General features: G+C 39.6%; 1 protein-coding gene across 4 annotated transcripts in view; it reads right to left on the minus strand.

The window, feature by feature from the left end:
• The window catches only part of OSBPL8 (oxysterol binding protein like 8), a 166,558-nt gene that overhangs the window by 61,189 nt on the left and 91,378 nt on the right, over positions 1–13,991 (minus strand). The window lies entirely within an intron of this gene.

Raw genomic sequence — 13,991 nt, forward strand, 5'->3', positions numbered from 1 at the left:
CTCTTCAAGAATGGGAACCATGTTAGAAGACAACATTGCTTACACATTGTTCTAAGGTGGCAAGAATGAATATCAATTTCTCTCCTTTCTCTCTCCTAGCTGATATCCCAATATTGGTGCCAATGCTCACATCATTTTACTTAGCCACTAGAGACTCAATCCAACTCTATGCAGGCTTTGGAGTTGGATACAATTTAAATTATTGGCTGCCACACTCCAGATATTTCCTAATGATGAGCCTAGTAAGGTCCTGAAGAAGCTATTTTGATTCCACAGTTGTAACCACGTATCTAACTAACTTCATGGCCCATTCCTCCATCCGAAGGACAAGGATTTCCCTATCTTTTACCCCAATATCCACGATCTCCTCACACAGGTAAATGACTATGTGAGGCAGGTAAACCACAGGTAAAACTATGGTTCCTAGATTTTGAATCTGTGGACCACTAAAATTCCCCCTCCCTGAACTGTAGCACTGATATTATGGTTCTCAACTTGGTAAGACACAATATTTCTAAAATCCAAATTCACAGCCTTCAATTCAGAGAGGGATGTTAAACATCATATAGCAGGAAGACTATAGTCTCATAATAAAGGGCAGTTCTTTAAACTGGAGGAAGTTCACTTAGTGAAAGCTCCTAAAAGTGTATTTATTTTCTCTTATGCACAAGATCACCACACGCAGTGCCACTGGCCCACAGTCTATACACAGAAACAGGCTCAGCCTCTCAGGCTGTGGGAACAAAGAGCAGGCGCGGGTCGGGGGATCCCACCAGAAAAGAGCCGAGAAACAAGCGCACGCACTATCTGGTAACCCTTTACTGTTATCTTAATAAATAAGCTTATCTTAATAAAGTAGGGAGGAAGGAATTTATGAATGCATATGTTTATGCGGAGAAAAGCATCCTTTGTTGTTCTTAATGTGCATCTTACGGCTTTCTTAAAGAAGCAATTAATAAGGCCTGGCAAGGATAAGACAGACTCTTATCTTTGTAAAGGTGCTTAAAACAAAGCTGAATTATTCATTCTCACTGAATTTTCAACAAATGATTTCAAAGTATTTCATATTTCCCTGTGGGAATAGTTGAAGAACACAGATACTGCAACATTTAACCAAGAGATTTATGAAAATATCTTATTCTTATTTTCTTAACACGCCCAATATTCCTTCTTCATTACGTAATAGATACTTTCATAGCTCTAAGAAGCAATTATCCAAACACAAGGAATTTCAAAGCAGAAAACAACTATGTCTTAAGATATAACTTTGGAAATCTAACTTACTTAGGGCTCAGAAACTCAGAGGAGAAAATCAATATAGCCTCTAATTTATACTCTTTCTAAAGAAAACAATCGACCAAAGCACGGCATCTAGGGGAAGAAAAGAAAGTGGGGGTCGGGAATAAATTCAAGTCTTCCTTCAGGCAAAACAATTTTCATGAAATGTAAGACATATATTCAGGAACACACTTGTTATGTGTCTATGGTCTCATATAGTTTCAGAACTGATCCTAGAAATGTCTTACCAAGGACAGAGGAACTGCTTCGGTTCATGGAGGAAACGAATTCTAGGTCTCCTTTTGTCTGTGAGCAACTCTAATGAAGCTAGTCTGTGTTAGTCACCTGAGATTATACCAGCAGTGTTTCAGACGGTCACCTGGGGAAATCTGTATGACATCTTCGCAATAGTAAACCCTCTGTTAGAGTTAGAAATATTAGATATAGACCCATCATGTCACATCCAATGCTGCCAGAGCACTCAAGGTGAAGGGACGTCACAGGTTTAAGATTCACTAAAGGGTAAGAGAAACACAGTACTAAGTGTAGACATTTAAAATCAAGCCTAGATGAACCAAACATGGCTTAAATTAACTATATGATAAAACTGATTAAGCAGGTAAAACTTCTAGTTTTAAAACGTTAAACACAAAATTAGCTTGAAATGGATTCATATAAATTTTGACATGGCAACATTTTTTATTCTCTCACAGAGCACTCCAATTGAAAGATGGTTTTTAAAAATAAAAGCATGAAAAGGGCTTCTTATGACCAAAGAACCAAGGGTGGCTACAAAATAAAAAGTCAGGAATGCATCCAGTTTTGATGATAATCTCAAACGTGACCTAGAGGGAACAGAACATCCAGCTGTAAGGTAAGCTATAATTTAGTCTCCGGGCTGCTGCAGCACTGTCCTTATTCACATACGGGGGAAAGGGGGGACGACAAGCCTAACTAACCACAAGTCTGTCTTTCCTGGTAAACGATCAAAATACATCACACTCAAATCAGCGTGAAACAAACGTCGTCCTACTCAAGAGACTGTAATAATACTTAAGATAAAACTACTTGAAATAAACTGGTACTTAGTCTTCAAACAAGGGAGAAGTCTGGCAAATGACGCTTTTCAGAATAACCTGGTCCAACACCATGATCTAAACATAAAACAAATAAGAGTATCTTGGGCTTTAGTGAGGACAGCCAGAGTCTCCCTAGTTTCTCCAAAAAACCAACCAAAGAAAAACTTAAGAATGGAAGGAAACCACACTGCAAAAAACCAAACAAGCTATTTTTAAGGGAAAGTGACCCATATTAAATTGGTATAAATCAACATGTGTAAAGGAGACTCCGCCAGAAAACAATGCGAATCTTTGCCATTCTAAAGTACTCACAAATTCCCAGCATCGTACCATGTATAAAACAAAAAGAAAACAGCTCATCTGTAATTCACTCCAGTACAGGAGAATAAACACCATGGGCTTGGATGGTTCTGAATTTGAAGCCTGCCTCTGACATTTACTAGTTTATTGAATTTGAACAATTTCTTAACATCCTTCATTTTCAACTGTCTCACTGACAAAGCAGACATAGTCATTGTGTTTGTATCTTGTGGGGTTGTTTCAAAAGTTAAATATAAGTTGGCATATAAAACTTTTAATAGTCAAACTCAGTAAGTGCTTGATAAATGGCAGGTATTAGCATGAGTCCAGGAAATACCACCAAAACAAATGCCATTTGAAATAAAAAAATAAATCTATCTACCTATCTATTTGCCTGGTCATCCACTCTCTCTCGTCAGGAAACAGGAGTAATACATGCAGGGTTCATGTCAGAGAAGGGCTTCCAACACATGGAGATCATCTCCAAAATTTCATTTACTCATTAAAATGTGAGCCTGTAAGCTTCACAATGGCAGGGACCAGCACATAAGAGGTGCTCAATAAAGATACTTATTCACTTATAAACACACAAGTACTTATGTTCCAGGTACTATGCTAGGCATGGGGGACTATATATAAACACATCCACAAGCATTTATTTACTCTCAACAACGCTCTTCCTTTTACACCAACCCTGTTAGTTTTATCAGTTTCATGTTCATCTGTAAGAGAGCCCCTGCTCCCACAGCTCTCCACTCCTGCACCACGCTCCTGCACAGTGCCCCTCAGCACTGATTCCGGCATTTCCTCCAACAGATCCCGCCCCCTCCACCAAAGCAGGTCGCCAAACTCATCCGTTAAGCCTCCCCTCCCTTACCAGGGTCCCATACTGACTGTGCACTGTCCCATTCTTTCATTGCACACACCTAGCAAAGCCTACCATTACAGGAGAAAGTCCCATACTAGGGCAGGCTGATGCCAACCTCAACATGAGCTGGCACACCCACTACTGCGGTCCTCCACTTTCTAGCTGGATTCCTACTCCAGCCAATCCCTGAATCTTCACACCTGACTCCATCCCTGCCGCCTTCTCCGAAAACCTGCCTGATCGATTCTCCTAGCTTCCTCCTATAGCATTTCTCTTCCTGACTTTATCCTTTCAGTGCTCAAATGTCTCATCTTCTAACAAATCTTTCTGTCCTCTGTTCTTTTTCTTGAAGCGCTTCTGTCTTGCTGAGAGACGCTGTACATCTTTCTGAGGTCTCAACCAAAAAAAATCTTACAGAAGCACTCTTGATCTGATCTTTATTTTGAGGCCATTTTTCCTACACCCTGGGAACTGAAAAGAATCTAAAGTTTTGTTTATTTATTTCCTTTTGCCTGCAGTGGGTCTTCTCTGCTAGGTTTGGGCTTTCTCAAGCTGCGGTGTGTGGGCTTCTCACTGCAGTGACTTCTCTTGTTGTGGAGCACAGTCTCTAGGATGTGGGCTTAGTCGCCCCGTGGAATATGGAACCTTCCCCAAGCAAGGATCAAACCCATGTTCCCTATACTGGCAGGTGGATTCCCAACCACTGGACTACCAGAGATAAGCACCGGGGAGAGGATATTCCACAACAGAGAAGAAAAATAAATAAAAGCACAGTCTTCTGGGGAACAGGGAAGCAAGTCATCTAGCTGAGTTCATGATGGGAAAAATACAAAATGAAATTGGAAGGGAAGAATAAGATCAGAAACACTAAGAGCGCTGACTACAACATTGCAAAATCTGTAATTTATGCTCTCTATTGCTGGTTTCTGCTTGCTGACCCAAACGCTACTGTACCAGACACACCTGGAGAGCTCTATAAATGCACAGCCTCACCCTAGAGACTTTGAAAGGCTGGAGCAGAATCTGCATCTAATCAAAGAAAGCTCCAGGTGATTCTCAGACACAGCCACGCCTAGCAGCCACTGCTCCAGGCGACGGTCAACCATTGACTGTTTGAAAACGGGAGTGTCATGAATGCAGAAGCCTTTGAGGTATTCAGTTACAAGCTTGAATAATAAAGATCTGTATTTTCATTTATAATTTTCTATTTCCATTTATTCATATCATTTCCCTAAGAGACCTACTTCCCTGGATCCACGTGTTCTCTGCCCACATACATCCATAAAACCCTATTCATATCACAGTCTCACCTTACCAAGTAACAATAATTTTCTGTTTGGTTGTCTTGTTAAGAAAGATGAGCCTTCTTATTTGAAGGCAAAGACCTCAGAGAAGTTAGAATACATTGTTACTATGTAATGTAGGTGTGGAATAATAAGGACCTGACCTAAGATGACGATAGTTAAGAAGGAAAATGAAAATAAAGACCAAAGCTGTGACAGTCTAACACTTCTAGAAGAAATTACAAAAAAATGTTCTTTGAAACTTTTGGATAGACAAGGATTTCTTTAACTGGGGGTGGGGGTGGGGGTGGGGAGCTTGAGTCATGGGGAAAACCTGATAAATTGAATTTCATCAAAATTAAAAACATCTGTTCTTTGCAAGAAGTCATTTAGACAATGAAAAGGCATGCCAAGGCTGGAAGAAAGTATAATGTATACAGTTAGCAAAGGAGGATGCTGAAATATATTTTTAAAACTCTTAAAATTCAGTAAGACAAGCAAGCAAGCCAAATTTTTAAATGGGCAAAAATTCTAATCTGACACTTCAGATATACAAGTGGCCAACGAGCATATGAAAAGATGTTCCACGCTTAGTCAACAGGGAAATGCAAATTAAAATCACAATGTGATATTACTATACACCCACTAGAATGGCTAAAATAAAAAATACCAAGGATATAAAGCAACAGAAATCCTCATACACTGCTGAGAGAAATGTAAAATGGTATAACTACTTTGGAAAACAGGCCACTTCTATAAAGTAAAACACACTTATATGATTTCATAACTGTACTCCTACATATTACTCAAAAGAAAGGAAAAAAATTAAACTTCACATAAAGCATTCACGACACAGATAATCACGATGGTGTGATCACTCACCTAGAGCCAGACATCCTGGAATATGAAGTCAGGTAGGCCTTAGAAAGCATCACTACAAACAAAGCTAGTGGAGGTGATGGAATTCCAGTTGAGCTATTTCAAATCCTGAAAGATGATGCTGTGAAAGTGTTGCACTCAATATGCCAGCAAATTTGGAAAACTCAGCAGTGGCCACAGGACTGGAAAAGGTCAGTTTGCATTCCAATCCCAAAGAAAGACAATGCCAAAGAATGCTCAAACTACCACGCAATTGCACTCATCTCACACGCTAGTAAAGTCATGCTCAAAATTCTCCAAGCCAGGCTTCAGCAATACGTGAACCGTGAACTTCCAGATGTTCAAGCTGGTTTTAGAAAAGGCAGAGGAACCAGAGATCAAATTGCCAACATCTGCTGGATCATGGAAAAAGCAAGGGAGTTCCAGAAAAACATCAATTTCTGCTTTATTGACTATGCCAAAGCCTTTGACTGTGCGGATCACAATAAACTGTGGAAAATTCTGAAAGAGATGGGAATACCAGATCACCTGATCTGCCTCTTGAGAAACCTGTACGCAGGTCAGGAAGCAACACTTAGAACTGGACATGGAACAGACTGGTTCCAAATAGGAAAAGGAGTATGTCAAGGCTGTTATTGTCACCCTGCTTATTTAACTTATATGCAGAGTACATCATGAGAAATGCTGGGCTGGAGGAAGCACAAGCTGGAATCAAGATTGCCAGGAGATTTATCAATAACCTCAGATATGCACATGGCATCACCGTTTTGGCAGGAAGTGAAGAAGAACTAAAGAGCCTTTTGAGGAAAGTGAAAGAGGAGACTGGAAAAGTTGGCTTAAAGCTCAATATTCAGAAAACTAAGATCATGGCATCTGGTCCCATCACTTCACGGCAAATAGATGGGGACACAGTGAACACAGCTGACTTTATTTTCGGGGGCTCCAAAATCACTGCAGATGGTGATTGCAGCCATGAAATTAAAAGACACTTACTCCTTGGAAGGAAAGTTATGACCAACGTAGACAGCATATTAAAAAGCAGAGACATTACTTTGCCAAGGTCCATCGAGTCAAGGCTATGATTTTTCCAGTAGCCATGTATGGATGTGAGAGTTGGACTGTAAAGAAAGCTGAGCGCAGAAGAATGGATGCTTTTGAACTGAGAAGACTCTTGAGTATCCCTTGGACTTCAAGGAGATCCAACGAGTCCATCCTAAAGGAGATCAGTCCTGGGTGCTCATTGGAAGGATTGATGCTGAAGCTGAAACTCCAATACTCTGGCCACCTGATATGAAGAGCTGACTCATCTGAAAAGACTCTGATGCTGGGAAAGATTGAGGGCAGGAGGAGAAGGGGACGAAGAGGATGAGATGGCTGGATGGCATCACCGACTCAATGGACATGGGTTTGGGTAAACTCTGGGAGTTGGTGATGGACAGGGAGGCCTGGCGTGCTGCGGTTCATGGGGTCGCAAAGAGTCGAACACGACTGAGCACCTGAACTGAACTAAAAGCACTGTACACATAATGGCGTTATATCAAAAGACACAGGAGCCAAGTTTAAGGTTTGGAAAATTTTAGCTTCAAAAAATCTAATGACTAAACTGACTGAAACCTTAACAATATAAACTCTGTAGTTATACACAGGTTCAAGTTTCAGCTCTACTACATACTAAGTACGTAAACCGGGGCAAGGAGATTTCCCTCACCAACTGCCTAGTTTCCTCATTTGGGAAACAGGGAGAATGATTTATATACCATAACGTTCTTATAAGAATTCCAGGAGCTAATGCATGTGAAAAGCACTTAAAAGACATGGGGAATTTTAATCATTATTACTATTAATAAGCTTTTGGAATTCTAATTCTTTCCATTCAGAAATTGAAATACTGATCTAGAGTATAATACTTGAGTTATGGCAGACCTATCAAAGATATTTTCTATATATGATAATTTCCAACTATTTATCTTCACAATCTTATTTTAAACACATCTCTCACTTCTGAAAACTATCATATGGAATCATGAAACCAGAGGGAGATACTGTGCATTACAAAAACCCAATAAGCTGACTTTAACAAAGTACATTTAATATGTAATTCACACTATAAATATTAATTTACCCATAACTTACCCAAGAACATTTAGGTGTAAATCAAGATATATCTAACCCTATGGCTGATGTAAATGCAAAAATTAGAGGTTGTACATGGCCATCCATAGTAAAAGAATTTCCAAATAAGCCTCTATAAGATGCTGAAGTGTCACAAAGGTCAAAATATCACCCTTCAACTCAAACTCATTTATTTAAAATAATAATAATAGTAATAGTTGTTGAGGTTATTATTATTATTGTTATTAGTCAGCTATCCTGAGTGGTATTCATTTACCAGGTTATGTTTTAAGCTTTTTGTATGTATTAACTCATTTTAAGCCTTATAAAATCTTATATGATACACAGACACTATTATTATCTTCACTTTACCAATGACTGAAGCATTACTACTTTATTAAAATGTGAGAGTTTTTTATATTAAAAAAAATTTAAGCCCAAAAAATTTGTCATCCCCAGAAGTAGACTTCATGTCGTCTCTTTAATCTAAAAACTAGTGCTTAGGCATTAAGAAACATTTATCCTTACTTTCCTATAGGAACAACATTCCAATGTTTACTAGGCAGGCTTAAGATAAGTGAGATCTCTTGCTTAGAGAAAAACATCAGTAACAAATGTAAAAGGAATGATAGAATTAGAAAATAAATCACTATTTTTCACCCCTTGCTGCTGCTGCTGCTGCTGCTAAGTCACTTCAGTTGTGTCCAACACTGTGTGACCCCATAGACATAGAGCAGCCCACCAGGCTCCTCCGTCCCTGGGATTCTCCAGGCAAGAACACTGGACTGGAGTTGCCGTTTCCTTCTCCAATGCATGAAAGTGAGAAGTGAAACTGAAGTTGCTCAGTCATGTCCGACTCTTAGTGACCCCATGGACTGCAGCCTACTTTCACCTCCTAATGATCATCAAAGAGTGCTTACATCTTTAGGTAAAAAGCTACAGAGGAACAGAATATTTACTACATTTTATTTTCAGGTTACAAGGAGAGAAAAGATGTAACAAGAGGATCAGGCTGTTCACCAGCTGAGTTTACTGACCAACCTCACACCACGAAAAGCAAGACAATCACAAGTCCCACACAAGTGATATATCACACTAATATATATCTTGCCAAAAATGCTCAGCCTGAACGTAATCAAGCCTTTACATCTAACTTTCAGTTCATATAAAATATAAAAGACGGGAAAAAAAACAACACTGCAAGGAGGCGATCAAATTCAAAAGGTCAGACACAGGGACGCTGACTTAGCCTCTTAAAGACGCCAAGGCACAAAAGAAAGCAGAGCAGACAGGAGGCTCTGAATTAGAGGAGGTATGCCGACATGATCGAGTGCAACGTGTGAGCTTTCCTTGGACCTTGGTTTCAACAAGCTTACCGGAGAAGATTTGGGGACAACTGGGGAAATTTAAGTTATGAACTAGGTGTTAAAGAAAGCGAAGTTGCTCAGTCATGTCTGACTCTTTGGGACCCCATGGTCTGTAGCCTACCAGGCTCCTCTGTCCACTGGATTTTCCAGGCAAGAACACTGGAGTGGGTTGCCATTTCCTTCTCCAAAACTAGGTATTAGCTTATACTAAATAATTATCATCAATTTTGTTAGACCTAATAAAGGTTTTATGGTTATGTAAGAAAATGTTCTTAAATTTTAGAGATGGACTAAGTATTTGGGGGTATAACATCATGAGGTCTATGATTTACTCCAAATATTCCAGTCCCACCCCCAAATAAATAAAATACAACAAAAGGTTAATAATTTATTACATCTACCTGACGGGTTTATTAGTGTTAACTGCATTATTCTTACAAACTCCCTGCTTGTCTGAAAACGTTCATGATACCTATAAATACAAGAAGCTTTAGTAACTAACCCTTTTGTTGTTTCATTAAATATCAAGTTAAAGGATTTCTCTAAATATTCAAGTACACAAATATATGAAAGATGAGCCATATTTATTACAGTCAAAATTCTGGTGCACAGAATCAAAAAAAAAAAATCACATAAGTTGCATCCTTCCAGAATTTTATGTTACAGTTTTTTTACAAGGTTATGTAAAAATGTTTCCATCTAATACTTGACTAGAAAAATTTTCTACTGGAGTAAATTAGAAAATGGTCATGTAACTTATGATCAACCAGTTAATACTCAAAAATAACAAGTAACTAAAGCCTACCCCAAGGGATAATTCACACAGTAACAACACCAAAACCTAATTACGCAGACAGTATAACATAACACTTAAGACTCACCCGTGGTTAATGCATGTTGATGTATGGCAAAACCATCACAATATTGTAAAGTATCCTTCAGTTAAAATAATTAATTTTAAAAAGTTTGATAATCTAAGTATGTATTGGCTTTTAAATACCAAATTTAAGTTCTTAGCTTTAAAAGCAGAAGTCTTTGCCCCTAGTTATCAGTAGTACTGATAACTGATTGGAAATCAGTAATTATCAGTAGTACCGGTAACTGATAAGGAGAGTTCAAAGTATATGATCAAATAAACTTCAGCTAAGAAGCAGAATCCAATATTAAAAAATGTATCAATTATGAATTAGAAATTATCATAATCACTGAAGTTTCCAAGACACTTTCAAAAGGTCTGCAAGGTCAAAACTAATTTCCTAATACTTTCTTATTGCGCTGACATTTTCACTCGTAGTGCAAAACCAATGCTAGAGGGCCCGTATCAAAGCAGAGGCATCCGACCGGAGTAGTAGTCACTGACTTCTTCACCGCCATGCACTTGCAGTAAAAGAAGGTCGGTTTCACTGACAAATACCCCTGATAAAGCTAGACATAAATTAAAGAGATTTGCAAAAAAAGTTAAACAGTAGTTCTCAGCCAGAGACAATTTTGTCCCACAAGGGATATTTGTCAAGACCTAGGGCTAATTCTAGTTGTCACATCCAGGAAAATTGCTACTGGCATCTAGTGCATAGAGGTCAAGGATGCTGCTAAATATCCTGCAATGTACAGGATAGCTCCCCTCAACAAAGAATTATCCAGCCCAAAATGACAATAGGGGCAAGGCTGTGGGACCTTGAAGGAAAAGAATACCACTCTTCTCATTCTCACTCAGCTCTTCTTTGGTGGGGAGGGGAGTCAGCTATTGTTCATAAAAATATGTTATTCATATTAGCCTATAATAGGTTTATTATTATAATTTAAAATGAATAAAGGGTAAGCATTTTAAACAAATTATCATGTATAAAATAAGCTACAAGGCTATATTATACAACACAGAGAATGGAACTGATATTTTATAATAACTGTAAATGGAGTATGGGCTTCTCTGGCAGATCAGCTGGTAAAGAATCCACCTGCAATGCAGGAGACCCAGGTTCAATTCCTGAGTCAGGAAGATTCCTCGAGTGGGACAGGCTACCTACTCCAGTATTCTTGGGCTTCTCTTCTGGCTCAAATGGTAAAGAATCCACCTGCAATGTGGGAGTTCGATCCCTGGGTTGGGAAGATCCCCTGGAGGGAGACATGGCAACCCACTCCAGTATTCTTGCCTGGAGAATCACCATGGACAGAGATAGAAGTCTGGCGGGCTACAATCCATGGGGTCGCAAAGAGTGTGGCATGACTGAGTGACTAAGCACAGCACAGCACTTAAAAGGAATATAATCCTTAAATTTGTGAATTACTAAACTACTGCACAATTGCACTCATCTCACACGCCAGTGAAGTCATGCTCAAAATTCTCCAAGCCACGCTTCAGCAATACGTGAACCATGAACTTCCAGATGTTCAAGCTGGTTTTAGAAAAGGCAGAGGAACCAGAGATCAAACTGTCAACATCCGCTGGATCATGGGAAAAGCAAGAGAGTTCCAGAAAAACATCTATTTCTGCTTTATTGACTATGCCAAAGCCTTTGACTGTGTGGATCACAATAAACTGTGGAAAATTCTGAAAGAGATGGGAATACCAGACCACCTAACCTGCTTCTTGAGAAACCTGTATGCAGGTCAGGAAGCAACAGTTAGAACTGGACATGGAACAACAGACTGGTTCCAAATAGGAAAAGGAGTATGTCAAGGCTGTATATTGTCACCCTGCTTATTTAACTTATATGCAGAGTACATCATGAGAAACACTGGTTGGAAGAAGCACAAGCTGGAATCAAGACTACCGGGAAAAATATCAATAACCTCAGATATGCAGATGACACCACCCTCATGGCAGAAAGTGAAGAGGAACTAAAAAGCCTCTTGATGAAAGTGAAAGAGGAGAGTGAAAAAGTTGGCTTAAAGCTCAATATTCAGAAAACTAAGATCCTAGCATCTGGTCCCATCACTTCATGGGAAATAGATGGGGAAACAGTGGAAACAGTGTCAGACTTTATTTTTTGGGCTCCAAAATCACTGAAGATGGTGACTGCAGCCATGAAATTAAAAGACGCTTACTCCTTGGAAGAAAAGTTACGACCAACCTAGATAGCATATTCAAAAGCAGAGACATTATTTTGCCAACAAAGGTCCGTCTAGTCAAGGCTATGGTTTTTCCAGTGGTCATGTACAGATGTGAGAGTTGGACTGTGAGGAAAGCTGAGCGCTGAAGAATTGATGCTTTTGAACTGTGGTGTTGGAGAAGACTCTTGAGAGTCCCTAGGACTTCAAGGAGATGCAACCAGTCCATCCTGAAGGAGACCAGTCCTGGGTATTCATTGGAAGGACTGATGCTGAGGCTGAAACTCCAATACTTTGGACACCTCATGCAACGAGTTGACTCATTTGAAAAGACCCTGATGCTGGGAGGGATTGGGGGCAGGAGAAGAAGGGGACAACAGAAGATGAGATGGCTGGATGGCATCACCGACTCGACGCACATGAGTTTGAGTGAACTCCGGAGTTGGTGATGGACAGGGAGGCCTGGTGTGCTGTGATTCAGGGGTAGGAAAGAGTCAGACATGACTGAGTGACTGAACTGAACTGATACTTACACCTGTAACATACATATGTATATCAAGTGTAGAAAGTGTTAGTCACTCAGTCGTGTCTGACTCTTTGCGACCCCATGGACTGTAGCCCACCAGGCTCCTATGTCGATGGGATTCTCCAGGCAAGAATACTGGAGGGGGTTGCCATTTCCTTCTCCAGGGGATCTTCCCAAGCCAGGGATTGAACATGGCTCTCCCACACTGCAGGCAGACTACCCACTAAGCCACCAGGGAAGTCCATATGTATATAGCTGATATGTATATCAACTATACATCAATTCAAAAAACAAAGTGAACATTTTTTAAAAGTTTTAATTTTAACATGCAATACAGTAAGTATCAATAGGTTAATTAATCCACATAAAAGTTCTTTGGGGTCTTCAGTAATTTTTGACAGTATTAAAGGAGTCCTGAGATCAAAAAGTTTGAAAAAAATCATTGAATTAAAAGAATGGTATAACTAATCAAATATTTTAGAGAATATAAAGAGAATTGCCGGGAGCTAGCATGGGGAATCCTGCCTGTGGCAAAGGTCATGAGGAAGGGGCCTCACATGCAAAGGCGGGATCAGGCCTCATGGGGCCCCCCTGGAACTTCTCAACCATCTACCCCCAAACCAGAATCTGTCTGTCTTATTATTTTATTACTTTCACCAACCCCTATGACATTAACAGGGGCTATTCCCGACCATCCTTCTCTGGAAAAAGTTAACTTAGAGCTCGTACATATGAAAGGAGTGTCTCTGCTCAAACCCCTCTGATGGCTCTCTAACGTGCGTGACAGGTTTACCCAGACTTTTACAACTATGCATGTGATTATTTACAGCCCCCCAACCATGAGAGGCACGAAGCTTAAAACATCTTAAAGATATAGAGCCTTTTTAAAGGGCTAAGAATTATATTGCTGAGTTAATGACTGCCGCCAGGCCTCCAAATCCTTTATGTTTTAGGCACCTGGGAGGATATTAATCAATGTAATTGGGATATAGAAAAAGGAATATAGTAGTTTTGATGTCAGCAATACTAGACTTTTGAGTTAATGAATTTTCTCTTTGTTATAAATTACTGTACTCCTCTTTCTTTGTTATAAATTGTTGTGTCCTTGCTATGTAAGAATGTAACCTTAATTAGTGCTTTCTGAGAGTGGCACCAGATTTTAGTAAAAACAACACTTTTAGGGCAAATAAGTTTTCTGGTTGACGGACCCTTATCAGAAAAGGGCCATAAAATGCTAATAGGCCTCCTGGC

This window comes from Capra hircus, chromosome 5, assembly GCF_001704415.2.
Source record: "Capra hircus breed San Clemente chromosome 5, ASM170441v1, whole genome shotgun sequence".
Classification (NCBI taxonomy): Eukaryota; Metazoa; Chordata; class Mammalia; order Artiodactyla; family Bovidae; genus Capra; species Capra hircus.